At 38.4% G+C, this 27,944-nt stretch overlaps 1 protein-coding gene across 6 annotated transcripts in view; it reads right to left on the bottom strand.

Annotated features, from left to right (window-relative positions):
• Positions 1-27,944, bottom strand: part of CSNK1G1 (casein kinase 1 gamma 1) — a 200,067-nt gene that overhangs the window by 123,204 nt on the left and 48,919 nt on the right. Inside the window, exon 2 of one of the 6 annotated variants that reach the window (XM_036841605.1) lies at positions 14,018-14,066. The exons of the other annotated variants lie outside the window; for them this stretch is intronic. The gene's annotated coding sequence lies outside the window, so the exon portion shown is untranslated. The remainder of the gene's footprint in view (positions 1-14,017; positions 14,067-27,944) is intronic. 6 annotated transcript variants of the gene reach the window in all.

The following is a 27,944-nucleotide window of genomic DNA, read 5'->3' as shown; positions in this document are numbered from 1 at the left end:
AGCTCTGGGGGGATAGTTAGGTAAAAACTGTTTCTTTGTTACAGTTCCCTGGGACCCGTGAATGCAAGAATGAAGAGATGCATCCTCTAAGAGGCAGCCACAAAAGCCAGGGCACCAGATGAGTGTACAGCTCATGCCAGAGAGACACCAGTGACATGGAGTGGACCAGAAGGAGAATGTGGAAGTGGTACCCGCCAGCCTCTCAGGTCTCCATGGAGAACTGTGGTCCATCCCTAGATGAGTGCTAAATTAGAAGCTTGACCCTTATGCAGCAGCTTTTAGAGTATGCAAATAATCCTCTTTCAGGGAAAGACTGGGAGATGAGCATTTCTGTCTTCTGCCTCTCCACTTAATTCTGGGGGGATAACCATGGTAAGGACCTGTTAAGAACAATTTCTCTGTCTGCTATACTCTTCAGGGTCCCACAGATACAAGTCCCACTGGCTTTCAGAACTGTTTTGGGGACCCCTCCCTCCGGTGGAAGACTTAAATGTTGGGGTGCTACATGTTGGGTCCAAACCCTTCACTCCTCAGAAGCTGGGAGCTGTAAGTTCTCTCCTGATTGTGTGTCACTGTGCTGGGGATGGGTTTTATGGAAAGAGTATGTCTCAGTTTTTCCTATCCATTTTGACGTGGGTTTTTTCCTCATTCACCCAATGTGCAGGAGTTACTCATCTAGTTTCTGGATTCCTTTCAGAGGGAATTCTTCTGTCCACAGCTGTAAGATTTGGTGTGTTCATGGGAGGAGGTAAGTTCAGGAGCCTCCTATGTTACCATCTTGGAGTGGAACCAAGGCCAAGCCCATCTGACAATTTTCAGTCCTTCAGTACCTCACAATTTTTCACATCTCCCCACTTAGAAAAAAATTTTACTACCATTTTAAAAACATACTCTCAGCCAGTTATTTTGTGAACATCGACAAACTGATTCTAATGTTTATATGGAAAGGTAAAAGACCCAGGATAGCCAACATACTATTTAAAGAGAAGAACAAAGTAAAACAACAGACACTACTCAATTTCAAGACTTATTATAAAGCTATAATAATCAATAATCAGTGTGGTATCAGCCAAAAAAAAAAAAATGACAAATAGATCAATGGAACAGAACAGAAAGCCCAAAACCATACCCACACAAATACAGTCAAACTGATCTTTGACAAAGGAGCAAAGGCAATTCAGTGCAGGACTATCTTTTCAACAAATAGTACTACATGCATTCAACAAATGGATACTACATGCAAAGAAGTGAATCTAGACACAGATCTTACACCTGTCACAAAAATTAACTCAAAATGAATCACAGATCCAAACACAAAACTATAAAACTACTAGAAGATACTACAGAAGAATATCTAAGTTACCTTGGGTTTGGCAATGATTTCTTAGATACACCACTAAAAGTACAATCCATGAAAAAGAAGACTGGTAAGTTGGACTTAATAAAAATTAAAAACTTATGCTCTGCAAAGTCACTGTTTAGAGAATGAAAAGACAAGCTACAGACTGGGAGAAATATTCACAAAACGCATATCTGAAAAAGGACTATTATCCAAAATACACAAAAAACTCTTAAAACTGAACAATAAGAAACAACCCAATTCAAAAATGGGCAAGTGCATCATCAAAAAATCTAGAAACAATAAATGCTGGAGAGGGTGTGGAGAAAAGGGAACCCTCTTGCACTGCTGGTGGGAATGTAAATTGATACAGCCACTATGGAGAACAGTATGGAGGTTCCTTAAAAAACTAAAAATAGAACTACCATATGACCCAGCAATCCCACTACTGGGCATATACCCTGAGAAAACCATAATTCAAAAAGAGTCATGTACCAAAATGTTCATTGCAGCTCTATTTACAATAGCCAGGACATGGAAGCAACCTAAGTGTCCATCATCGGATGAATGGATAAAGAAGATGTGGCACATATATACAATGGAATATTACTCAGCCATAAAAGGAAATGAAATGGAGGTATTTGTAATGAGGTGGATGGAGTTAGAGTCTGTCATACAGAGTGAAGTAAGTCAGAAAGAGAAAAACAAATACAGTATGCTAACACATATATATGGAATCTAAGGGAAAAAAAAAAAAAAAGGTCATGAAGAACCTAGTGGCAAGACGGGAATAAAGACACAGACCTACTAGAGAATGGACTTGAGGATATGGGGAGGGGGAGGGGTGAGATTTGACAGGGTGAGAGAGTGTCATGGACATATATACACTATCAAATGTAAAATAGATAGCTAGTGGGAAGCAGCCGCATAGCACAGGGAGATCAGCTCGGTGCTTTGTGACCACCTAGAGGGGTGGGATAGGGAGGGTGGGAGGGAGGGGGATGCAAGAGGGAAGAGATATGGGAACATATGTATATGTATAACTGATTCACTTTGTTATAAAGCAGAAACTAACACACCAGTGTAAAGCAATTATACTCCAATAAAGATGTTTAAAAAAAAAAAAATGGGCAAATGATTAACAGTTACTACCCCAAAGATATACAGATCACAAATGAGCATATGAAAAAATGCTCAACATCATACACCATTTACGGAATTATCTCATAGCAAATTAAAATGAGATATCACTACACACCTATTAGAATGATGGAAGCCCAAAACACTGACAACACCAAACGCTGGTGAGGATTCCACTGCCGGTGGGAATGCAAAATGGTATAGCCACTTTGGAAGATAGTTTGGCAGCTTCTTACAAAACTAAACATACTCTTACTATATGATCCGGCAATCCTAGGTCTTTATTCAAATGAGCTGACAACTTAAATCCATACAAAAACCTTCACGTGAATGTTTACAACAGCTTTATTTGAAATCTCCAAAAACTGGAAGCAATCAAGATGTCCTTCAATAGCTGAATGGATAAACAGACTGTGGTATAACCATGAAATGGAATATTATTCAGTGATAGAAAGAAATGAGGGGCTTCCTGGTGGCGCAGTGGTTAAGAATCCGCCTGCCAATCCAGGGGACACGGGTTCGAGCCCTGGTCCAGGAAGATCCCACATGCTGCGGAGCAACTAAGCCCGTGCACCACAACTACTGAGCCTGCGCTCTAGAGCCCGCGAGCCACAACTACTGAGCCCGTGTGCCACAACTACCGAAGCCCATGCACCTACAGCCCGTGCTCCACAACAAGAGAAGCCACCGCAATGAGAAGCCCACACACTGCAACTAAGAGTAGCTCCCGCTCACCACAACTAGAGAAAGCCCGCGCATAGCAACGAAGACCCAACACAGCCAAAAATAAATAAATAAAATAAATTTACTAAAAAAAAAAAAAAGAAATGAGGTATCAAACCACAAAAGGACATAGAGGAAACTTAAATGCATATTGCTAAGTGAAGGAAGCCCATCTGAAAAGGCTACATACATTCCAACTATGACATTCTGGAAAAGGAAAAACTATGGAGACTTTAAAAAAAATCAGTAGTTGTCAAGGATTAATGGGATGGAGGGATGAACAGGTGAAGCACAGAGGATTTTCAGTGCAGTAAAAATACTCTGTATGATACTGTAATGATAGATACATGTCATTATGTCGTTGTCAAAACCCATATTTATACACAACACAAGGATTAGACCCTAATGTAAACTATGGATTTTAGTTAATAAAAATATATCAATATTGACTAATCAAATGTAAAAGTTGTATGTGTATCACACTAATGCAAGGGAGAAATACTTATTAACAGGAAAAGTGGGAGAGGGGGTTGTTGTGAGGGAGTATATAGAAATTCTCTGCACTTTCTGTTCAATTTTTCTGTAAACCTAAAACTGTTCCTAAAAATCTAAAAACAGTCTATAAAATAATAATAATTCCATCTAAAATAGCATCAAGAAACTAAAAGTACTTATGAATATGTTTTATAAAATGTGTAAAATCTCTATGCTCAAAAGTACAATATACTGCAGAAATAAATCAAAGATCTAAATAAATGGAAAGGGGCTTCCCTGGTGGCGCAGTAGTTAAGAATCTACCTGCCAATGCAGGGGACACGGGTTTGAGCCCTGGTCCGGGAAGATCCCACATGCAGCCGAGCAACTAGGCCTGTGCACCACAACTACTGAGCCTGCGCTCTAGAGCCCGTGAGCCACAACTACTGAGCCCATGCGCTTAGAGCCCGTGCTCCGCAACCAGAGAAGCCACCACAATGAGGAGACCGCACACTGCAACGAAGAGTAGCCCCCACCAGCCACAACTAGAGAAAGCCCGCGCACAGCAACGAAGACCCGATGCAGCCAAAAATAAACTAATAAATAAATAAAATTTTTTTTTAAATGGAGAGATAAACTGTGTTTATAGATTGGAAGACTCAAGATTGTTGTGATGTCAACTTTCCCCAAACTGACAGATTTAATGCAATCCATATAAAAGTCATTATGGAATTTTTATAGGAATTAAGAAGCTGATTAAAAAGTATTTATGGAAAAGAAAATGACTTGGAATAGCCAAATCAATCTTTTAAATACACACACACACACACACACACACACACACACACGCAACACATGAGGACAAATATGGTATGATTCCACTCATATTGAGATGTATAGAGTTGTCAAAATCACAGAAACAGAAAGTAAAATAGTGGTTCCAGGGACTGGGGGGGAAAGGAGAATAGGGAGTTGTTGTTTGGTGGGTATAGAGCTTCATTTCTGCAAGATGAAAATGAGAGATGTGTTCCACAACAATGTGAATATAGTTAACACTATTGAACTATACACTTAAAAATGGGTAAGAGGGTAAATTTTGTATTATGTTGTTTTTACACCACAATTTAAAAAAATTTAAATTTGGAAGACACACTTTAAACCTACAATCATTAAGACATATGTTTATTCAAAATATAAAGTTCAACAACAGGCAAAGTTAATCTATGATGCGAGGAACCAGAAGTGTTTGACTATAGGAAAGTGGAAATTAAAAGGGGACACTAGGAGACTTTCTTGGCTGTTGAATATCCACAGGCATATACATTTATCAAAACTCATCAAAGTGTTCATCCAAGATCTGTGTATTTCATTACATGTAACTCAATTTTAAATGCATAGGACCATGGAGTGGGAAAGAAACGAGGGACCCAGTAGTGTCAGACCCTGAAAAGGGTGATGAGCCCAGCATGGAGGTCCTAGGTCCTCGCCCAGCATGGAAATTACAACTCAGCGTGGTACGTTGGAGCACAGGCAGGGTGAAGATGGCATCCATGTGGAAGAGGGAGTCTGACACGGAGTATCAGAACCCAAGTGAAATGAGGAGTGAGTGGAGGTGGCAAGGGGAGGTCACTTACATATAGGCATATTGATCAAATAAGTAAACATATTGAGAACAATGATAGTCAGGTTTTTCACTGTAATAGAAAAGAATTACAAAAGTGGAAAGGGAGGGACTTTCCTGGTGGTCCAGTGGTAAAGAATCCACCTTCCAGCGCAGCAGACTTGGGTTTGATCCCTGGTCAGGGAACTAAGCTCCCACATGCCACAGGGCAACTCAGCCCACGTGCCACAACTACTGAGCTCACGTGCCTCAACGAGAGAGCCGGCGAGCCGCAAACTACAGAGCCCACTCGCTCTGGAGCCCGTATGCCACACTAGAGAAGAGAAAACCCACACTCCACAACTAGAGAGAAGCCCATGTGTCGCAACGAAGAGTCCGCACGTTGCAACGAAAGATCCTGCATGCCTCAACGAAGATCCCATGTGCAGCAACTAAGACCCGATGCAGCCAAATAAATAAACAAACAAACAAAGGTAAAAAACTAGAATGAACTGGGTGGTGTTGGACTGGCACTGGAAGTATCAGTGTAAACTCATGATCTTATATATACGCATGTATACATGACAAATAAATACGGCAATAAAATAATTATGAGCTCTATCCACTAACAGGGCCTGGGAGGAACAACACCCAATAGCATTGAGCACATCTGTCACCCAGATCTTGGTTTTAAAAACCATTCTCAAGGAACCAGAGTTCCTCAGAAATAGCTGATTCCAGAGCTGAGGCAGTAGAGTACAAGATGAGCCTAGAACATCAAAGTAAGAAAGTGATCAGTGAATGATGGGGACATGTCAAAAGGACATAGGAACTAACTGGCAGGGATTCCTACTGGCCAACTGTGAACATCAAAATAAATGAAAGTAAAAGATTATAGTCCACTGAATAAACCAGTAAACCAGGAATTTACACAGATATAACTAATAAATTGAAAGTCTGATTAGGAATGGGATATTTACTTAGTCTGAAAGTACCTCTTCCTAAAATATTTAGCATAATTCTGAAATTATGAAGTGGATCCTTTTGCTATAAAGGACATTATTGGTACAACTTATAAAACTTAAATGGCGTTGAAAGATTAGATATACTCCAATAATATAAGAAATAAAACCAAAACAGTGGGGCTTATAGGGAATCTTGTCAGCAATGTACTCTCAAATGGTTGAGGAAAAAAATGTTCTTTCTACTATACTTCCCAAAAAGGCACAGAAAACTATGTCTACTTAATCTATACTATTTCTTTTAAATGTTGTTTCTTTATTGTAGATCTGTGGCAATCACTGGATCCTACAACTGAAGAAGTAAATTAAAATGAAATGAATGTCTTTGTTCCACATTTTTAGAAGAGCTGCCCATTCTTCAAGTAAAAATAAGTAAAGAAGTTGAAGTAAACACAGGGACACTTTATTTGTCTCTAGCTCTCTCACTCATTTACTCCCATTATACTTGTTCTGTGATTTCATCAACCTCTGGGGACCCTCAATTCTCTAGCAGTCCCTTCTAGTCTTCACTTTCTTCTCCAGCCTGCTTAGATTCCGCCATCTGTTACTTTAATGACTATCATGCCAAAGTCCCTGTCCTGTGTGAATCTAACTATTGGGCTTCTCTGTACCCAAACCTGGGCTCTGCTGAGCACTGACAGAGAAAAATGTCACAACTAATATCACTATAAATATGTGGTTTCTTAATTCAGTGGAACCCTGAACCAAGCTAAACAGTCCTTCTGCTATCTGTTTCCTTATGTGTAGCATATGATCTACGTCATGCAGAAAATAGAAGTCACATCCACTACTGGAAGAAGAATGGGTTGGCACATTAGTGGAGGATAATTACAGTATTTAAAAATTTAAATTTACACACATATTGCCTTCAAATAAATCCAGTGTGGTCAATTTTCCCCTGAACATTGGATCAGATTGCTATTTTTTTAGTTGAGTGCCAGATGAAGTTTTAATGCATTCTAGGGCTATGAGAAATGGTTATCTTCAAACAATAAAATTACATTCCTTTTTGTAAGATCCACATACATTGAGAGCCTTATAAATGTAGTATGAGGAAACAAGATTCACTTCTCTAATTTGTTGCACCCTCAGCTATTTCTTTATTGAATGTAATGTTAGGTGGGGATGGGCTTCACTATTTTATTTACTTATTTATTTAGCTAAGGGCATAAAGTTTATGTGTATATGATATGAGTCTCTTATATATTTTAGTACAGTTTTCATGAATTTCTGTACTTATTTATGGATTGTTGAAATGGTATTTAAGAGTCAAAGGAATTGCAACTAAATTTTATTTAAATTTTTATTTTTTACTATTTAATTAATTAATTTATTTATTTATTTATTTATTTTGGCTGCATTGGGTCTTCATTGCAGTGCGCGGGCTTCTCATTGTGGTGGATTCTCTTGTTGCGGAGCACAAGCTCTAGGCATGTGGGCTTCAGTGGCTGCAGCATGCGGGCTCAGTAGTTGCGGCACGCAAGTCCTAGAGTGCATGGGCTTCAGTAGTTGCGGTGTGTGGGCTCAGTAGTTGTGGCTCATGGGCTTAGTTGCTCTGTGGCATGTGGGATCTTCCCGGACCAGGGATAAAACCCATGTCCCCTGCAATGGCAGGCGGATTCTTAACTGCTATGCCACCAGGGAAGTCCAGATCTTGTGTTTTTAATGGTAAGGATTTGAACATATTTAATGCTCATTGTAGGAAGTCAGCAGAGAGAAAGAGGATAAAGTTATAGGAGAAAGAGATAATACAGTAAAATTTATATAAGTGATTTGCCTTGGGCAGGAGGGCCACCTCTCCTATATGAGACAGGAAGAAGGTGAAGTAAAGACAGGTAGCTTTACAGGCATGTTTTGTTGGTTTGGTGTTAGAAAATCAAGGGAATTTTCATCATAAGGTTTTTTCTTTCTATTAACTGGCAAGATAGAAATTTTAATAATTAAAGTAGTAGTTGCTTATTTTAAATTATTTAGAATGCAGAAGTATAAAATAGAAATTTAAAATTCCATTCTTTGCCCTTTAATTCTGTTCCTCTGAGATTACCTGGTGTTCAGTTTCTTATGTATCCTGTCAGATTTCTTTTTAAGTACACACAAACTATATTCACATTAGAGACTGCAAAAGGATTTTAACTTTTTAAAACAATATTTATTTATTGGGCCTTCCCTGGTGGTGCAGTGGTTAAGAATCCGCCTGCCAATGCAGGGGACACGGGTTCAAGCCCTGGTCCGGGAAGATCCTACATGCTGCGGAGCAACTAAGCCTGTGCACCGCAACTACTGAGCCTACGCTCTAGAGCCTGCGAGCCACAACTACTAAGCCCGTGCGCCACAACTACTGAGCCCGCGTGCCACAACTACTGAAGCCTGCGTGCCTACAGCCCGTGCTCCACAACAAGAGAAGCCACCACAAGGAGAAGCCCGCGCACCGCAACGAAGAGTAGCCCCCACTCGCTGCAACTAGAGAAAGCCCGCGCGCAGCAACGAAGACCCAACACAGCCAAAAATAAATAAATAAACAAATTTATTAAAAAAAAAAAAACCCCCACAAGATCTAACACCCATCCCTTGATCACTATTTCCTGTCTGGCAGCCATTCTCTCTCTCCCCACAGGCCCTTCACAACCAAACTGCAAGAGCTGCCCTCACTCACTGTTTCTATTTCCTCATTCCTGAACTTGCCGCAATAGGGTTTTTAATCCCATCCCTCCAAACCACTGACATCTTTCTCCTCCCTCAGGTAACCACATCCTTGAGACCAAATCCAAGAAACAATTCTCAGTCCTTATCTTCTTGTTCTCCTGACACTGGCAACCTTTTGCTCTTAAAATATTCTTTCCCCTCTGGATTCATGCTGTCACTCTGTCCAGATTTTCCTGTCTCTCATTGCTCCTTCTTCCTCAGCCTGTCCCTAAATTGCTTCATTTCCTCCTAATACTGGCCCAAGCCTATCTCTCTTCTCACTCAAAACCACTCCCATGGCTTCTAGTCATTTGACAAATATTTAGTAAGTGCCCATTATGTAAAAGACGCTGTTCCTAGGCACTGCTGTATTGTTCTAAGCATCCCTATCACGTGTTCATTTACGTGCTGATCAGTCTTAATTTGTATTTCCCCCTAACACCTTTCTCCTGCAGTTGAGATCTATATACTCCTTCAGTTGAGATATGTATACTCAATTTTTCTACCTCAACATAGAAAATTCAGACACATCAATTTCAATAGTCCCAACTGAACTCATCTTCTCTTGGCTCCCACTTCTCCCACCACCCCTCTGTCCCCAAGAAAACCTCAACCTACTTTCTTCTCTTGGGTTCTTACCTCAATGAACACTACAACTAACCATCTACCCAGTGACCTAAACAAGACACAGAGGAACTGTCAGTTTTAGCTCTTAAAGAACACTCAAATCTATAAGCTTCTCTTAGTCTTCATTAGTGTCACTCTGGAAAAGAAACCATTCTCCCACAGGGATGAAACAATCTCTTAACTGACCTTGCTTCCAGGTTTCTCCTCTCAACTCCCTTACCTCTCCATACCAATTGTGTAGCACCGTAGCCAGAGGGAACTTTCAAAAATGCAAGTCTGATCATGTCATCCTCCAACTCAAAGGTCTTCAATAGCCTCCCAATGCCCTTTGGGAAGGCTTACAGTCCTTCCTGACCTGGCACTTGCTTACCTCTACAGCTTCATTTCAGTTAATCATTCCCTTATGTTATGCGCTAATGAACACCAAGCTCACTTCATTTTCACCAAAGGACCCTTGGCCTGGACCCGCCTTGTATCTCTGCTCCTTACTTAACTCATGCTCCTCTTTAGCTTTTACTTTAAATGCCTCTCTCTCTGGAAAACTTTTCCTTTGACTCGATTCTGTGTTTTGGGCTCCTCTTATATACTCTTTTAACATCCGCAAGTAGCACTAACCACAGTGACTGTAACTGCTTCTTCACTTGTCTAGTAGCTCTGTGAAGGTAGGAACTGTGTCATCACCATTTTATTCATAGGGCTTGGCATAGTAGGTTCTCAAATATTTAATAAATAAAGGAATACATAAATGAATAAATGAGTTCTCAATCTTGGTTTTCAACCAAAGAACAGATTGAACAGGTTGATCTAAGAGATCATAATTCCTGACATCATTCTGAAGAGAAAGAAAAATATAATAATCCCAAGTACCATGACAACTATATCCTATCTTAATTATATGCAATGTGTTATTATAGAAAAGGCACAGGCCATTAGAAAACTATGACCCAAATTTTTACCCATCTTAGATGGTATATGACGGCATCAGAAAATAAAAACTTATGACCAAGACACTGGTATTGTTTTAAATCCAATTCTAAGTATTGTCATCTGGGAGCTTCTCTGGCATTATCACTAGTATTATCCTATGTATTTTTCTAAGCCATGCAAAAACAGCCTATTTAACATAGATACACAGTTGGTGAAGTAGAAGACCAAAGCCAGAAATCTGCATTTTTATTCTCAGCCTTGACACCAATTTACTTCCCTCCATTTGATTCACCTTCTACCAAAAAAAGGGATATTCCTGAAACTTACCATATCTTTTACTGGAGAAAAAAATATTTAAATTGGTTTTAAAGGAAAAAGGAAAGATGAGAAAAGTAAAGAAAAATAAAAGAAAGAAAAGGAGAGGAAAGCAGAGGAGAGGAAGGAAAAGAAAAGTATATACAGGGGACTTACAACTTCCAGTTCCACATGTAAAGAGCTTAGAAGTCACCACTCTAACAGGTAAAAAAACTGAAGGAACTGAAAAATCAACAGTTCTTGGATCCAAGAGGCGAGAACATAGGGCAAACCACTGATGCCAAGATTGGAGAGAGACAGGTGAAAACAGGGAGTCACAGCTTACTGGAGTAGACTCAGAATACTCGGCAGGAACCAGTGCCGGGGTAGGAAAACCTGAACTGTAACTGACAAATTTCTGGAGGCTCAGTGTGGACATCTCTAAGAGTTAAAAGTTCCAGGGGACACTATCATAGGAGGGACAATTTTGTGACATTTGCCTCCAAGAGCTCAACCAGGTTCCCACAGCAAATATCAGAGAAAAAAAATTCCCCTTGAGCTTCCAGCCGGGGGAGGGGAAAATGGACTATTCTGAAATATTCCAGAGGACTCTTTTTTTTTAATTTAATTTTATTAATTTTATTTATTTTTTAATTTATTTATTTTATTTATATATTTTTATTTTTTTGGCTGTGTTGGGTCTTCGTCGCTGCATGGGGGCCTTCTCTAGTTGCAGCGAGCGGGGACTACTCTTCGTTGCGGTGCGCAGGCTTCTTACTGAGGTGGCTTCTCGTTTTGGAGCATGGGCTCTAGGCGCGAGGGCTTCAGTAGTTGTGGCACGTGGGCTGGTAGTTGTGGCTCGCGGGCTCTAGGGCACAGGCTCAGTAGTTGTGGCGCATGGGCTTAGTTGCTCCACGGCATGTGGGATCTTCCTGGACCAGGGCTCAAACCCGTGCCCCCTGCATTGGCAGGCAGATTCTTAACCACTGCGCCACTAGGGAAGCCCAGGACTCTGTTTTTAAGGAGACCTGCCCTCTGGAGAAAATAGTTAATCACAGCCTAAGCTGCTGGGGTATTTGTCAGAGCCTAACTGACCTGGGAGAAGGGAACTACTCAACTCCAGCCCCCTCTAGCCTTCTACATGATAGAAGGGAAATACCAAACTCCAAACCACTCTCGCCATCCTGTCCCACCTAAGCAGGGAGAAGAAAACTGAGACACACTTGTGAAGCTCACAGTTCAGAGGAACAGGCTCACTAAAAGACTCACACTTAATCAAACGACTACAGAATGTTTCCCCTCCCCTTACACCTTACCACGTTATTACTAAAGGCCTATTTACAGCAGTTTCTTTTACCAGGTACATCATGTCTGGCTATCCAGGAAAAATTACAAGGCATGCTAAAAGGCAAAAAACACAATTTGAAGAGACAGAGCAAGTACCAGAACCAGACATGGCAAGAATGATGGAATTATCAGACTAGGAATTTAAAACAACTATTATTAATAGGCTAAGGGCTCTAATGTCCTTCATAAGTTGAATGGATAAATAAGCTGTGGCACCTCAAGATAATGGAATATTATTCAACATTAAAAAGAAATGAGCTATCAAGCTACAAAAAGACACAGAAGAAACTTAAATGCATATTAGTCAGTGAAAGAAGCTAATCTGAAAATGCTACATACTGTATGATTCCAACTATGTGACATTCTGGAAAAGGCAAAACTATGGAGACAGTAAAAAAAAAGATCAGTAGTTACCAGGGGGAAGGGTAGGGGATGAATACATGGAGCACAGATGATTTTCAGGGCAGTGAAACTACTCTGTATGATACTATAACAGTGGATACATGTCATTACACATTTGTCCAAATCCATGTAATGTACAGCACGGAAAAAATCCCCTTGTGCTTCCAGCAGGGGAAGGAAAAAATAAACTATTTTGAAATACACCAGATGCTTGAACTATAGGCTTAAACTATAGGCTTTGGATAATTATGATGTGTCATTGTAGGTTCCTCAATTGTAACAACGGTACCACTCTGATGAAGGATATTGATAATGGGGGAGGCTATGCATGTGTGGAGGCAGGGGGTATATGGTAAATCTTTGTACCTTCCTCTTAATTTTGCCATGAACCTAAAACTGCCCTAAGAAATGAAGTCTTAAAAAAAAAAAGGGAATTCCCTGGCGGACCAGTGGTTAGGGCTTGGTGCTTTCACTGCCAGGACATGGGTTTGATCCCTGGTCGGGGAACTAAGATCCCGCAAGCCGAGCAGCGTGGCCAAAGGGAAAAAAAAAAAAAAAAGATACACAGATACGTTTTAAAATATTATTTCTAATAAAAGAATCTTAAGGAATTATGGCAATTACTGAAGGAGTCTGCACCATTTCCAGTTGTCAAAAAGGAAAAGTACAAGCACATATATTTATTCAAAGTGGAGTTCTTAATTCAACCAAACATTTAGTGAGTGTCTCCTATGTTGCCTAAAACTACGATAGTCACTGAGGATATAACAGTGAACTCAACATATATATAGTTCTTGTGCTCGCAGAGCTTAGAGTCTACAGGGGGCATCACAAACAACCACATGAATAAAAGAACTACAAATCTGGGCCATGTTACAAAGAAAACAAAGACCTGCTGAAGATAATGGGAAGTCAAAAGGGAGAGTTTAGAAAGAGGGTGATTAAGGCCTTTACTAGAAGCTACATTTAAATAGTGTCCTCAAGGATGAGAAGGAGCCAATCATGTCAAGAGCTGGGAACAGAGCCTCCAGAAAGAGAAAAGGACCGTAGAGAAAGGCTCTTGGTAAAAGAAGACCAGCAAGGCAGGGGATTACAGGTGAAGAGGTAGCAGGGGTCCATTATTCAAGATTTTATAGGTCGCAATACTGCAATGAGAAGCCATTTAAGCATTTAAAAGAGGGGAGTGACATTTATATTTAAAGGGATTTAGGTTTATAAAAGACATTTACATTTTTAAAATGACTGACTCTGGGTGCTATGTGACCTATTCAGTGAAGTTAACCTGGACTTAAATATTCCTTGCCATAGACAAGGAAACTGAAGCTCACAGAGTTCATATTCACTGACTAGGTCACACAGTCAAGGCCAGCCACATGCCCAAAGCCTGCACTCTCTCCCATCTGCCACCCTTACCAAAGGATGCTGCACTCACTTACTCACCCATTCAGCCCCATTGAGTCAAAAGTGCACTGGCCTCACAACTGTCCTCCTGAAACAATAAAAAACAAAAGTGTGTGGTGATTTTTAAGTATGCCCACTAATTTTTTTGCTAGGGAGCCAGCCTAACTCTCCCTCGAGTGACTTAAAATTTCTTCTATTTCCCACACTTATGTTCTTCATCACTTAATACTATATCTATGCCCTCTTTTTGTGGCAAAATTTCTCCATGGGATTTGGGTTTTCTTTTTCTTAACAGCTTCACTGATGAGAATTCCCTGGCGGTCTAGTGGTTAGGACTTGGAGCTTTCACTGCCGTGGCCTGGGTTCAATCCCTGGTTGGGAAACTAACATCCTGCAAGCCTCGCGGTGCGGCCAAAAAAAAAGAAAAGTAAAACAGCTTCATTGAGATGTAATTCACATACCATACAATTCATCTATTTAAAGCATACCTCTGTTTTAAAAATAATTTTTGAACTGAGAGATATCAAAATGGACCTATCTTTAGCCTATAATTAGTGGCTACAATTGATTTTTCTTGAGTTTGTTTACCTGATAAATACTTATCAGTTTCTCTAATTGGTTCATTTATTTCACTACCTGACAGGGATGGACAGGGAACTAGGGCTTAAGCAACTGCTATACAGCTGAGGAAAAGATCTTATAAGACTATTTCTCCTGCCTTGGCCCTCACCTCTAAATCTTGTTCATGTCAATTTGGTGGAGACTTCTTCATGTAGAAGTAAGCCAACTGTGATATTAAAAGCTTTTATCAGGGGGCTTCCCTGGTGGCGCAGTGGTTGAGAGTCCGCCTGCCAGGGCAGGGGACATGGGTTCGAGCCCTGGTCTGGGAGGATCCCACATGCCGCGGAGCGACTGGGCCCGTGAGCCACAACTGCTGAGCCTGCGCGTCTGGAGCCTGTGCTCCGCAACAAGAGAGGCCGCGATGGTGGGAGGCCCGCGCACCGCGATGAAGAGTGGCCCCCGTGCACCGCGATGAAGAGTGGCCCCCGCTCGCCGCAACTAGATAAAGCCCTCGCACGGAGGCGAAGACCCAACACAGCCAAAAATAAATAAATAAATAAATTTATTTTAAAAAAAAGCTTTTATCAGAGAGGAGGGAAAAAATGTATTTATATAAATATTTTTACAAATAATATGAATAAATTATATATAGTTTCTTTATGACTTTGCTGTTGTGGCCTTAAGACACAACGAACCATGTACCTAACTTTCTTCCTTCTGTGATATATTAGTAAGGGTTTTCAAATGTCATGTGGTTCTGACAATTGTGTATTATCCTCTTAGAAAGGATAATTTCAGCTGAATTTCTTTCAATCTGATCCAAAATATATTGTTTCTGAAAGACAGTCCTTTAAATCTATGGCATTAAATTAGGTCTGTTATCTGTTTTCATCACCCTGATGAAGTTTTCTACATTATTTTTGCTTTAGTATTATTTTTTGTTATTGCTAATTCACTATACTCTATTTTTTTTGGAGGGGGAAGGGATGGTTAAGGTTGAAGGTTAATGGGTATAAACCTATATTTATAATATCTTATTTCCTGGAGAACTATTTACTTTGAACAAATGTTCAAATGTACTATGAAGGTGGATAAAATCTGGGTTTAACCAGATAGTCACCCGTTAGACTTTGAGTTTACTAACTTCTTGCTTGATAAATTCATAAAATTTGTCACGTTCAATTTTCTTGTCAAAGTATATTGATATATACCTTTCAAGTATTACTGAAATACATCTACTCTCCAAGGATAAAAAACTGATATCCCTGAGTATATTTAAAACAAATATACCACCATTTTTTTACAAAAATGTTTTGAGTAGCACTTTTAGAATTGGCCTGTTGAGGTGATTACTTTAAGAAAGCAATATTTGTTTGGATTTTAAACTATTTTAAGTTTTTTTCAAAGTTAGCTTAATTTATCATGCTTACCTCCTTGTATTCATGTTATAGGAATATATAAAATATAACACCTTTCTCTTGAATGAATAAAAATCATAAAAGGAAAATACTGCTTGTCTAAAGACTTAAAAAAAACCCAAACACAACAAAACTGTAAGCCCTGGCCTAAGTAGACCAGGGCTTTTTATGAGTCTCAAGATAATTCCACTGAAACAGGCACAAAACAAACTCATTGATGCAGAAAGTGCAATGCTGGACTGGGTATCTAATGTAAAGAGTGATGACTACTGCAAAGGCGTATGGTGGTTAAGTGAATAGTGGGCATCCCATCTAAAGCACAGCTACCTCTCAGCTCCTGCTGAGTCTTGCCATATAAGAATACAGGTCCAATGTTGCCAGCTCTGATTTTTCATGAGTTGCTAAACACTGAAATTACAATAAAATATCCCATAATGTGTGAGATACCAGTTTGTAGCCTCTGGTATAAAATTGTTAAAATGAAACACAGCTTTTAAAGCCTTCAGCTTAAATAATCTATGTTGCCTAAAACAAGGAGAACTCACAAAACAAGAAAAAAGTACCATGTTTAACTAAAAAGTACCTTGTTCACTCTAGCAACAAAAACAAGACTAAATATGAAAAGTGAGAGGCTGAAATAACGACAGTGCTTTCAACAGAGAAGTTCAGAATATTATAGTATCATTAATTAGACAAATTTAATTCATTTCCATTTCTTATACAAGGCAAAATTCCCATTTCTTAATTTCAGATCTAAATGAGAAGAATATAATGTATTATTCTAAGGAAATGAGCAGCATTCAAAATAAAGTTATTCCACATTAGATAATGCAAACATTTATATGACGAACAGATGGGTTTATAAAGGAAAAAGTCTACGACACATCAAATAAAATTACCATAAGTCCCTTGTCTGATGACACATATAGCTATCTCTGGTACTGAGCTAGGTTAAGGCCACAGACATTGCAAATTTCATTTCAAAGCACCTAGTCAAAGACTTAACACTAATATTGGTAAAGTATTTTCATTATAAAATAATCATATCATTAAAATTCCCTTGAGCAAGAAAAACAGCCAATAGGATGGGGAAGAAGGAGGGGGAGTTGGGGTTGTAATGATGCTATACATAAAGCCTGAATTCTCTTCCTGTATTTCCCCTAACTTATTGATAAGCCATATAAGGCAGTAACAGGTCTCACAGGAGTGCCTGCTGGGCTCTAAGTAGATCTTATGTAACATTTCATTGTATTTTTATTCCATTTTCTCACCTTAATTACCCTAAGTAGTAAACATTTTTGTGTAACACGTTTTTCTCCTCTCGTGGATGGAGCATAAAGGCTTATAACATGAATGTTCCCATATTTCGGATTTCTCTTTCTCAGTTTTATGCATCAAGTAGCCACAAAGAAATCTGTTTTGTTTGTTTTTTTTCCTCCCAAAGGTGCCAACATCTAAGTCTTTTTCATCTCAGTCACGTACTATACTCTCACAGGATACATCAAGTTCTTAAACTCAGTTACTCTCAGGTTTAAGATAGGGCTCCACTCTAATCACAGCAATATAAAATGCATTACACTTTTATCTTCTTGCTTTTGTCATGAATGAATCTTCACTGCTCCACTGTATTTATCTGTAACTTTGAAGGACTGCTGTTGAAAATCTGCAATGGCATTATATACAAATACTATCCTATTTTTATTCAACTTTTGTCCACTCTCAAAGAATTGTTTGTTAATCACTGGCTAAACAAATAAGCAACTTCACCCTTCTGATTAGAATGTTTAAAGTTATATTTGCTCCTCTCTTTTCCTTCAAAGGGCCTTTATCTGCTTATTCTCTCATTTTATAGCCTACATGGTAATGCAAAAGGAAGATTCCATCTCGTACTTTTAATACATAGCCACTCTTTCCCCATAGATTTTATCATTCTCTGCATACACTTCATAGAACATAATGAAAAACTCGAAAAAGTTCACATCTGTCACACTGCAGAACAGTGACAACTATAACATCTAAAATTTACTGGGTCCTTTATGTGCCAGACACTCTTCAAGTGCTTTAAATGCATATTAATTCATTAAATTCTTCCACAACCTATGAGATAGTAATATTTTCTACTATCATCCTCATTTCACAGATGAGGAAACCAAGTAAGGTGTCTAAGATCACAAAACTAGAAAGCAGTGGAGCTAGGATATCTGACAGCCTCACTCAAGAGCCCGTGACCACTGTGCTTTTATAAACACCATACTGATTACCAAACCCTATACGAAGAGATGGGTATGGTTGCCCTAAGACAGCATACTGTTGTAGGCTGAGATTATAAATGAACCCTATCCAAATTCTTCAGTGGTTCTTAACATTCATCGCTAACTTGCAACAAATGCAGATTATCGCAAGGATTATTGCAAATTTATTCTTTTAGGAAATATGACCACATTTTCATGTATAAATACACGGGAGTTTTGTCAAGAGGATGCTGCTGAATTAATGTGTAAGGTAAATTTTATTTTTATACAGCCCAGTGCTCTGTAATGTCTTAGGCAGGGTAACTTTTGAACATATAAAAGTATCTGAACCATAAGAACTTGATTAATACAAAATTTATTACAAAACCCCTTTGGGCCTTCCAATTTTTGCGATATCTGGAACAGTGGACACTTTTTCCTGTAATCATCCTCTACAGCTAAGTTGTAATAAAATACAAGTATTTATTTTAAGGATAATGGAACAACATAAATTCAAGTGGTCTTCAATAATATTTTACCTTCACTGGGATATGGCTCTAGTTACGTTATATAACTCAGAAGCAGCACAGCACAAGAGGCTATTTGAATTCTATAATTGTATATGTTTAGCCTTAAGCTTCATCTTTCATTATTTTCAGTAAGGAAAGATAACGGAATTCCACTAACTGGAGGAGGTCAAAGTGGGGAGTTCAAGCCTAAAAGACAATTCACACAACTTGACAGCTATTAGCATTACATTATTCTCACATTACTGAGGTGGGTTACCTCAGACCAAGAAAAACTCTACAGTCCTAAAATCACAGAAGATTATCTAACCATTTGTATGAAAAATTAATTAACATTGGGGAGCACTAGACTCACAACTATTTTAAATAAAGGTTTCTAAAGCTCCATAATTACAGCTACCTTTAACTATCATAACTTTAGGGTTTAGTTCATAGCTCTGAATTTTTTACAGTAATAAGAGCATCTTTTGACTGCCTACTGCATACTAGGTACTATACAAGACACTTCACCTGGGTTATCATATTTAACAACTATCCTATGGGATAGGTGTTATTATTCTCACTTTACGCATGGGAGAAATAAAGTTTAGAGATGTTAACTAATTTGCCTAACATTACTACAGCTAAGAAATGGCACAGAAAGACCTAAATAGACATTTTTCCAAAGAAGACATACAGATGGCCAACAGGCACATGAAAAGATGTTCAATATCACTAATTATTAGAGAAATGCAAATCAAAACTACACTGAGGTATCATCTCACACCAGTCAGAATTGCCATCATCAAAAAGTCTACAAATAACATAGGAATTCCAACCACTGCGGAGGGCCCGAGTTCAATCCCTGGTCAGGGAACTAGGATCCCACAAGCTGTGGGGTGTGGCCAAAAAAAAAAAAAAAAGGCCTACAAATAATAAATGTTGGAGAGGGTATGGAGAAAAGGGAACCCGCCTACACTGTTGGTGGGAATGTAAATTGGTGCCACCACTATGGAGAACAGTATGGAGGTTCCTTAAAAAACTAAGAGTTACCATGTGATCCACCAATCTTACTCCTGGGCATATATCTGGAAAAGACAAAAACTCTAATTCGAAAAGATACATACACCCCACTGTTACAGCAGCACTATTTACAACAGTCAAGACATGGAAGCAACCTAAATGTCTATCGACAGATGAATGGATAAAGAAGACATGATATATGTACACACACACACACACACACACACACACACACAAATGGAATATTACACAGCCATGAAAAAGAATGAAATAACGCCACTTGCACCAGCATGGCTAGACCTAGAGATTACCATACTAAGTGAAGTAAGCCAGACGGAGGAAGACAAATATATCACTCACACGTGGAATCTAAAAAATGATACAAACGAACTTATTTACAACACAGAAATAGACTCACAGACATAGAAAACAAACTACGGTTACCAAAGGAGAAAGAGGGGGGAGGGATAATTTAGGAGTTTGGGATAAACAGACACACTACTGTATATAAAATAGATAAACAACAAGGACCACAAGGACCTACTGTATAGCACAGGGAACTACTTTCAATATCTTGTAATAACCTGGGACTTTCCTGGTGGTCCAATGGTTAAGACTCCACACTTCTAATGCAGGGGGCGCGGTTTTGGTCCCTGGTTGGGGAACTAAGATCCCACATGCCGTGTGGCATGGCCAAAAAATAAAAACAAAACAAAGCAGTATCTTGTAATAACCTGTAATGGGAAAGAATCTGAAAAAGAATATACATATATATATAACTGAATCACTTTGCTGTACACTTGAAAGTAACACAACTTTGTAAATCAACTATAATTCTATTTAAAAAAAAAAAAAAGTAAATGGCAGAGAGAGAACTTAAACTCAGATTTGCCTGATTCCAAAGCTCTCACCCGCACCATATCATATCTCATCATATCACATCACACCTCACCTCATTCACATGAAAGAAAACAGCTGCACCTTGGTTTTCAGTTAATTTTACTGTGTTTTAAGATACAGATTGCAAAAGGAAAGTACTTTCAATGTCATAAAAAAGATTATACTTTTATGCTTAATTTTGAAAACATGTAAAACTTATCAGCTGATAAACATGTTGACTTATACGCATTAAAATCAGTTCATCTGATAAACACAACTTATACTAATTTACCAAACTTTTAAATCTTAATATAAGACTTCCCTGGTGGCGCAGTGCTTAAGAATCCGCCTGCCAGTGCAGGGGACATGGGTTCGAGCCCTGGCCCTGGAAGGTCCCACATGCCACGAGGCAACTAAGCCCATGAGCCACAACTACTGAGCCTGCACTCTAGAGCCCACAAGCCACAACTACTGAGCCCCTGTGCCACAACTACTGACGCCCGCATGCCTAGAGCCCGTGCTCCACAACAAGAGAAGCCAATGCAAAGAGAAGCCCACACACTGCAATGAAGAGTAGCCCCCACTCGCTGTGACAAGAGAAAGCCCGCACGCAGCAACGAAGACCCAACGCAGCCAAAAATAAATAAATAAAATAAATTTATATTAAAAAAAATAAATCTTAATATAATAGCTATTATAGGACCAGGAAATTCATCTTTATTTTCAGAGATTACATACTCAGCTTAAACATGAGCTAAAGTTACTTAGGAAGAAGGAATAAAGAAATCCTAGCATGTACATCTCAGGACTAAAACACAAGGAGTACTATTTTCTAAGAGCATCTCATTCAAGTAGCTGGAAAGAGGCACTTTTAACTTAAAACTAAGGCAATGATATCAACAAGGGCTGAGCTACTGGAATCTTTTATCTACTGTAACAGATGACAGCATGACGTTTACCAAAAAGCTCATTCCTACAATTACCTGGTTTTCTCTAGCTTAAGGTAAACCTAGAGATCACAATATTATTTCCCTCTGTGGTTTCCCTAATGATACTTCCAGAAGTGTTAATACAGAGATTTAGATTATTGACTTATTTTACAAGAATTGCTTTGTTAACACAATCTACAAAGAAAACAAACATTTGTTTCAAATACTTCTATCTACTACTATTTTAGAACACACCCTGTATGAGAAGTATAAACCAGCAGAGGCTAATAGAAAAAATATCTTTCAGTATCTGGTGAAAGGATTTTCTTTTTCTATCACACTAAAACTTTTTTCAAGCCAAGTTATGGTAAAAAACAAAAACATAATAATTTTCACTGAGCCGATTAGCTTTTCTTTTGTTCAAGAAACATAAACACTAAAACTGTCACAATGAAGCCAGTAATGAAGAGCCACAAACACCTCTCACTGGCATAAAGTCACAAAGGTCCTGAATCGTCATTTTTCTTGCAATTATTTATTTATTTTTTAAAATAAGGGCTTTGATAAGTGCAGTTTAGTAACACAGGAACAATAAGCATAAGAGGCCACAGAACACCAATAGGCAGCCTTGATGACAGTCCCAAATAATTATCGGATTGAGTTCTTTCCATTGACTGCCTCACCCCTATCTACCTTCCAAAGAGCTAGTATGTTTCCTCCATAAATATTTACTTCGTGGTTGAATTTTTAAGCTTTAAAGTAACTTTTCATCTAATTATCACTGTATAAAAAACACCCTATCACAAGCTAAGTAGTAGAGAGTCCCTCCAATATTGATGGGGGAAATGAGAATTTCAACCTTTTCAGTTGATCAAGGGAATATCAGATTGTCACACAAACTACATTCTGATTTGAGTTCTTCCAGTGTAGAGAGTCAGCTTACTCCTGCTGTTTCCTGTCTTGTTTTACTTACTTCATTTCAAAACCTTAAGGATAGGGACAAAATAAAACCTGCCTGTAAGCTCCTTCAATGGAGGAGCAAATCTTTCTTGTTTGTCATTGTACTCACAGTGCCAACATTGAACTGAACACAGAGTAGTTGCTCAATAAGTTTATGACACGTAAATGAATAATAATATCCTTAGTTCATATATTCATTTGTTGCTACACCAATTAATTGTGGCTATTTTTTACCTGTCTACTAAACTAGACTGTGGAACTCTATGGAACCAGGAACTGCTGTCTTACGTACCTGCAGTGTCAAGCACTGTGCCAAAACAGAGTAGAATGAATAAATGTTTAACTGAATTGACTGTTTCCAATTAACTGAAATTTACTTAATAAGTACCCTCAATTTACTAGATCCTTTCCTTCCATTTCACTATTCTAATTACAAAGAAATTATAAAACAACAAAAATCACAACTTACACAAAATCCATCAACAGCACTCTACACACTTCCTTTTTTTCTTCCTTTCTTTCTTATTTAAGGCCAGGAAGTCTACTGGAATCAGCATAAATGCAACCTGCACTCAATACTTATCTGAATATGCTTCTTATAGAAAGTAAAACATTTATAATAGCCACAGGTTCTATTGACATAGAAAGAGCCCATTCTATTCCCTACAATATTAAGGATATCAGTTTTGTATTTTTAAATGATCAAGAAAAAAAGAACGACCATAATACAAGTCTAGTTACCCTAATATACTGTAAGCCTCTTAAGAGCAAAAACCCATTTCTTCTTCATCATGTCCCATAGTACTTTAAGCATAGTAAATGTTCAAAATAAAACAACTTTTGAAAAGTTTAGAAGTTCTTCATAATCTTCAATTAAACAGAAGTCAATCCTGCTGCCTAAATCCAGGCATTCTAGGCTTTCTCTGTTCTAATCGATTGAACTTTTACTAATCTGTGTTATAAGAGTTTTAAAGGAAAAACATTATATGAAATTATGAGCTTCAGAATTTATACAACTAGCTATTCGAACAGCTAAAACAATAAATCAATCATTGGTTTAATTCCCTCCTTTTAGCCCCTTCTCCCATCACAAGACAGGTCATCCCTCTATCACAGGAAATCAAAGGGAAAATTAATTAGATAATTAATTTCCCAAGGGAAAATAACTAGTGAGAAGCAAAGTTTCACAGAAAATTTCAATTTGTGATCTATGATGCTTTCAGAAGACATGTAAGGGTCTTATGAAAATACTTTTTCTGACTGATGAATAATTAATTAAAATAATTATGTCCCTCACTCAATTACCACATTGAATTAAGAACAATGTTTACATGTCCCTGTAATAGTAACTTAAAACTTCTTACACACACAGTTTAAAATAGGTGAAATTATTATTATTATTCATATAAATACTGCCTCATCTTTTCCTATGCTTCTTGGGGCAAGAGCTAATAATCTGAAGTTCTTCCTTTATAAAAACTCTACATTTATAGGAAATTATACTTTGAATAGGATTTATCCGGGGTCTATGAAAGAGTGGTCCAGTTCTCCTTATGGTCAGTGTCAAGGAGCATGCAGAAGCTAGTTGGGATATGTGTTGTAGTCTGTACTTACAACAAAAAGAGTAAGACAGTCTGTACTTGAACAAAAAGATCTGTTCAACTGCAATGGAAATTATCACATTTCCCTCATTTAATACTGTATCTTGAACTAAACAGCCATAAATACTTTCAACAGAACAGAAGATATCAGATAAAAGATGAGACTAAAAACAAAATTTCTTTTCAGGTTTAGTTGAGGAAAGAATTCCAGAATGGCTAATAAGTAGAACAGATACTGCGGAAACTGAATGACCAAAGCTACCCTCTTCATTTTGTGGATGTGCCAAAAAAAAGGTGTAAAGCATGTTGCCTTGCGATCTCTGACTTAAAAAGACATTCCTGGGGCTTCCCTGGTGGCGCAGTGGTTGGGAGTCTGCCTGTTAATGCGGGGGACGCGGGTTCGAGCCCTGGTCTGGGAGGATCCCACATGCCGCGGAGCGGCTGGGCCCGTGAGCCACAGCTGCTGAGCCTGCGTGTCTGGAGCCTGTGCCCCGCAGCGGGAGGGGCCGTGATAGTGAAAGGCCCACGCACCGCGATGAAGAGTGGCCCCCGCTTGCCGCAACTGGAGAAAGCCCTCGCGCGAACCGAATACCCAACACAGCCAAAAATAAATAATAAATAAATAAATAAAGTAGCTATAAAATTAAAAAAAAAAAAAAAAAAAAAAGACATTCCTATACAAAACTCTACTAAATAGCTGACTATTAGGTATTGGATATGGCATATATGCCTTAATTGATACATTTTAAAAATAATTTTTCAAGATGAAAACAGAAGCTTAAGAATAATTGATACAGATATAACAAACTAGAAAATATCTATAACCAATGAACTTGTTAGTGAGGGTACTTAACTGACTCTTGTCCTATGGAAAATCATCTAGTCAAGTCACCCAAAAAAGATTTTTTCTTTTTTAAATTAATTAATTAATTTATTTATTTTTGGCTATGTTGTGTCTTCGTTTCTGTGCGAGGGCTTTCTCTAGTTGTGGCAAGCGGGGGCCACTCTTCATCGCGGTGCGCGGGCCTCTCACTATCGCGGCCTCTCTTGTTGCGGAGCACAGGCTCCAGACGCGCAGGCTCAGTAGTCGTGGCTCATGGGCCTAGTTGCTCCGCGACATGTGGGATCTTCCCAGACCAGGGCTCGAACCCGTATGCCCTGCATTAGCAGGCAGATTCTCAACCACTGCGCCACCAGGGAAGCCCCCCACCCAAAAATTTTAATTGGGGAGATGATCAACAATCCGTACAACTTGGATTCACTAGACAAAATTTTCCTATACATATATACACACACACACACACACACACACCTTTGTTATATACTTGCTGTTTTCTGATTATTTTTTCTAATAAGCATGTGTTTCTATAATCAGAACTCACAGAAAAATATTACACAAAGTAAAAAGTGAAACCTCACCACCAAAGATTTCTGATAAGTTCTTTCCAATCATGTACTAACATTTTTGTTTGCTTTTTATGGTAGCAAAATAAACATAATACCATTTAAACCATATGCAAATATACAACTCATAGGCATTGAATACATTCACAATGTTGTGTTGCCATCATCACTATCTATATCCAAAACTTTTTTATCACCCTCAACATAAACTCTGAATACATTGAACAATAATTCCCTCTCCTCCCACTCCCCCCACCGGCCCCTGTCATCAACCCCTGGTAACCTCCATTCCACCTTCTGTCTCTATGAATTTGCCCATTCAAGGTACCTCATATAAGTGGAATCATACAATATTTGTCCTTCTGTGTCTGACTTATTTCACGAAGCATAATGTTTTCAAGGTCCATCCATGTTATAGTATGTGTCAGAGTTTCCTTCCTTTTTAAGACTAAATAATATTCCATTTTATGTATGTACCACTTTTGTTTATCCATTTATCTGTCAATGAACACTTACTTGGTTTGCTTCCACCTTTTGGCTACTATGACTAATGCTGCTATGAACATTAATGTACAAATATCTGTTCAAGACACTGATGTCAATTCTTCTGGATATACACCTAGGAGTGAATTACTGGGTCATATGGTAGTTCTGTTTTGAACCGTTTGAGAAACCACCAAACTGTTTTCCACAGCAGCTATACTATTTTATGTTCCCACCAACAATGCAAAAGGTTTCCAATTTCTTCACATCCTCACCAACACTTGTTATTTTGTTTTTTTGATAACAGCCATACTAATGGGCATGAAGTATCTCATTGTGGTTTTAATTTACATTTCCCTAATGACTAACAATTTTAAGCATCTTTTCATGTGCTAATTTGTGTATCTTCTTTGGAGAAATGTCTATTCAAGTTCTTTACTCATTTTTGAACTGGGATTTTTGGTTGTTGTTGAGTTTTAGGAGTTATATAAATATTCTACATATGAACCCCTTATCAGATATATGACTTGCAACTTTTTTTTCCCATTTTGTAGGTCATCTTTTCACTTCCTTGACAGTATCCATTGATGCACAAAGTTCTTAATTTTGATGAAGCCCAATTTATCTGTTTTTTCTTTTGTTGCTTATTGATGTCATATCTATAAAATTGTTGCCAAATCCAATATCATGAAGCTTTTCCCCAATGCACTCTTCTAAGAGTTTTATAGTTTTAGCTCTCAACTTTAGGTCTTTGATCCATTTTTAGTTAATTTTTGTGTATAGTGTAAGTAAGGGTTCAGCTTCATTCTTTTGTGTATGTATATCAAGTTTTCCCATCATCATTTGTTGAAAAGATAGTCCTTTCCCCATCAAATGGTCTCAGTACCCTTGTTAAAAATCAATTAACCATATAACATTGTTTAACATGTACAGTTTTTGAAGTGAAATAAAGAAATGGGAGGGACTTCCCTGGCAGTTCAGTGGTTAAGACTCCATGTTTCCATTGCAGGGGGTGCAGGTTCCATCCCTGGTCGGGGAATTAAGATTCTACATGCCATACAGCAAGGAAGGGGAGGGGAGGGAAGAAAGAAGGAAGGAAGGAAGGGAGGAAGGAAGGGGGGAGAGAAAAGAGAGGGAGAGAGAGAGAGAGAGAAAGAGAGAGAGAGAGAAAGAAAGAGAGAAAGAAAAGAAAGAGAGAAAGAGAGAAAGAAAGAGAGAGAAAGAAAGAGAAAGAAAGAAAGAAAGAAAGAAAGAAAGAAAGAAAGAAAGAAAGAGAAAGAAAGAAAGAAAGAAAGAAAGAAGGAAGGAAGGAAGGAAGGAAATGGGATAATACTACACAAAGCAGGGACTTCCCTGGTGGTGCAGTGGTTAAGACTCCACACTCCCAATGCAGGGAGCCTGGGTTCGATCACTCGTCCGGGAACTAGATCCCACATGCATGCTGCAACTAAGAGTTTGCATGCCACAACTAAGGAGCCAGCAAGCCACAAATAAGGAGCCTGCAAGCCACAACTAAGGAGCCCACCTGCCACAACCAAGGAGCTCACATGCCGCAACTAAGAAGCCAGCGAGCCACAACTAAGGAGCCCGCCTGCTGCAACTAAGACCCAATGCAACCAAATAAATAAATAAATATTAAAAAAAAATTACTATACAAACCAAAAGTTTCAGAGCTTTGGTGTTTTTTTGTTTTTGGTAACTTAATATATCTTGGACTTGTTTCCTGTCAGTATATTTCATTTTTTTCTTTTTAAGGGTCACAGAGTATCTATGCATATTTCAAAGAAAATCTCTATAACAATTCTGAATACGATTACATAGTTTACTGAAAACCAGTATCTGAAATTAAATTAGTAGTGTGAATCTGTAAACTGATTAACAGGTTAACGAATCTTAATTTCCACTTTGTACTTGCACTGCTATTAAAATCAGACCTGTTAATTAAGATTAAGCCTACAGCATCTAAAACTT

This window comes from Balaenoptera musculus, chromosome 2 (assembly GCF_009873245.2).
Source record: "Balaenoptera musculus isolate JJ_BM4_2016_0621 chromosome 2, mBalMus1.pri.v3, whole genome shotgun sequence".
NCBI classification, from domain to species: domain Eukaryota; kingdom Metazoa; phylum Chordata; class Mammalia; order Artiodactyla; family Balaenopteridae; genus Balaenoptera; species Balaenoptera musculus.
Note: the sequence above shows the minus strand (reverse complement) of the source record. Positions and strands in the feature narration are given on the sequence as shown.